Raw genomic sequence first — 2815 nt, 5'->3', positions numbered from 1 at the left:
CTGTGTGAAAGTGGTGTTTTTGACATACTCCTTGCATGATTCCAGGTGGAGGATGCTGCCCTTGGCTCTTGCCTAGGCCCCCAGGCATGCTCTGCTTCTTGCCTGCTTTCCTCAAAAAATTTGTTTAAACAATTTACACAACATAGATGTATGTGGAAGAATAACTAAGACACCTATTGAATGAATGTATGTATAGCCCATATGCTTATTGCAATGATGAATGGCACAATAACTGGCACATAGCAAGTGCTCAATAATTACTATCTTTTAAAATTAATACTTTTTTTGTTTACTAGTAAATTACTAGTTTTATCTTATCTTTATTAATAAAATCCATTGCATAATTCCTGGGGCATAACAAAACTCAATAAATATTAGCTCTGAGTATGCATAAGAGTAATCTATGGTATAAAGCCCCATAGAATAGGTGCTCAGATAATGATAGTTGATAATTACTGAGTCCTATCATCTTTCTACAAATCCTCTGCCTCTCTGGTGAGGACAGGTTAGACCAGAGGTATTTTTAGATCCTTTCCTGAAATTATCGACTGCTTCTATATGCTGTCTCTCCAACCATTTCAAAATGAAGGAATAGTAATCTCCTACTGGTCTTTGAATAGTTTTCTTTTTAATATATGCATTAGTTACACTTCTATTGCACAGTTCAGTCTGAAATTCAGTGGCTCATTTAGGCAAAAAAGCATTTTTGTAGTTCATCTTACCAGGTGTAGTTGGAAAAGATATTTAATCGAACCACACATATCTTTGATTAAAAACAAACAAAAACAGAACTTCTCTTTGCCTTGGCCTCTGCACTCTGTGTATATAGTTGCTGCAAACTGCTCTTCAGCTAGTTTAGTTAATGTTATTAGTCCCAGGCAACAAAAATATTCATCATTCTCTGTTCCATGGTGTAGTCCACCTGATTTTGTTCATAGATTTTAGTGGTTACAGTTTTCCAACTTGTTTTGCTTATTCTCTGGCTTAGAGACTTTCAAGTTTCAAAGTCTTTAGATTTTTATTTAAAAGAAGTGATTTATGGAAGCCCAGTGTGTAAAATAAACAAATGCTGTATATGGTCAAAGGCAAACAGCTGGAAACACAGCCTTGCATTTCCCGGACTATTAGTTGATTCTTCTATTCCATAGCTTAGCATATTCTTTCTCTCATCACTACTGCCACAGACCCTACTTTCTCTGGATGTCCTATTTTAGGTACCCCTTTTTCTGTGGCTTTCATAGCGTTCTATGCATTTCTCTATCATTGTTCTTGCCACATTGAATTTTATTTTGATTTGTTTGTCTCTTCCATTAGGTGATAAAATCGTTAAAGGCAGGGACTTCTGTATCTCTAGTGCCTAGTAATACTTTGTACACACTCAATTAAAGTTAGTGCAATGACTGACTCACTGACCATGTCCAACATCAGAGGTGTTAAATCAGACAGGGTGGATTGATAAAGCAGAGGTCTAAATGGTGAACAGCTGGTGAAGAATTCAATACATAAGCTGTCATCAGCAAAGCGATGCATGGCAGAAAGTGTGAGAGACCTAGAGGGGACATATCAGTCAGGATCCCAAAAGGAAAGAGATAGCACACTCTAATTAGGCTATTTCCAAGAATATTTATTTACAAAGGGACTATCTGAAAAAGTGAATGTTCTGGGAAGCAGGGGACCACAGGAAATGGTGCAGTAACCTGGGATTAGTGGCAATGGAACTATTACCACCCTAGACCCAAAGAGAGAAGGGAGGGAACTGTTCTCAGAACCCAGAAAGGGTCATGTAGAGGAGGAGGTCTCCCTGAGAGAAGTGACCTTGGTCAAGGGACTCAGCAAGTCTAAGGTGACATCATAGCTGGGAAGTCAGGGGCATAAATGCCCTGACCTCATTCTCCTCCCTTCTAGAAATCTCTTTTTTGTGGCTCTCTACTGGCTGAGCCCAACTGGAAGCTTGAAAGAAGGGAGCTGTTGATCTAGTTCATACAGGTCAGTGTCTCAGGGGAAGAAAGCAGGATGGAGAAGCCCCTTCAGATCAAATAAAAGATGTTGAGCTCAAAATATTAGGTGTGGGACCGAGTCTAAATGTGAGGATGAAGATGGTTGTTTGCCAGATTAGAATGATATAAGGGAGGGAGTTATTCACTTACTGTATTATGCTACATCACAAACAACTACAAAATCTAAGTGACACACCACAAGAAGCATTTATTTACCTGCTGGAGACCAGCTCCAGTCGAGTTGTGGGTACCCGAAAAGGGAGAGTGAGGGTCGGCGAAAATAACAAACACAGATGGAGACCTCAATGCATCAGTATGCACGTTCTCTCTCTGTGGGCTGTCAGCATGTTGCAGCTGGAGCACATAGAGCATGAGACAATGCCTTTTATTTAGATTTTTCTCTGCAGGGGGTTTTTGGGTATCATTTTTTTACATCAGCAAGCTTGGATTAATAATTTTAAAAGGACAGGGGAAGCCAGTTTTTTTTTCCTTCATTAGCACGTCTCGGGTGATTAGCTCATGCTTCCTCCTTTTGGTATCAGGTTATCAGATTGGGACCATCTTCTCATTGTCCTGAAGTTAACCTGTGACCTTTTCTGGTTGGCAGGCTGTGGTTAATATCTACCCTATTAACAGGGTGGGACTATTGCAGTTACAAGTGATAGACAGTACTATCATATGACCTATGTCTATTGCTAAATGTAAGTACAAACTTGCTAAAAGGAACAAGGCTAACATTTAAATTCTAATGGGGGTGTAATGATCTTATGTTCTAATGGAATGAACCTACTGTTCTTATGGAAAAAGAACAGTAGATA

Source organism: Galeopterus variegatus, unplaced genomic scaffold (assembly GCF_000696425.1).
Source record: "Galeopterus variegatus unplaced genomic scaffold, G_variegatus-3.0.2 Scaffold2308, whole genome shotgun sequence".
NCBI classification, from domain to species: Eukaryota; Metazoa; Chordata; class Mammalia; order Dermoptera; family Cynocephalidae; genus Galeopterus; species Galeopterus variegatus.
The sequence above is the reverse complement of the archived record's forward strand: the minus strand, read 5'-3'. Positions refer to the sequence as shown.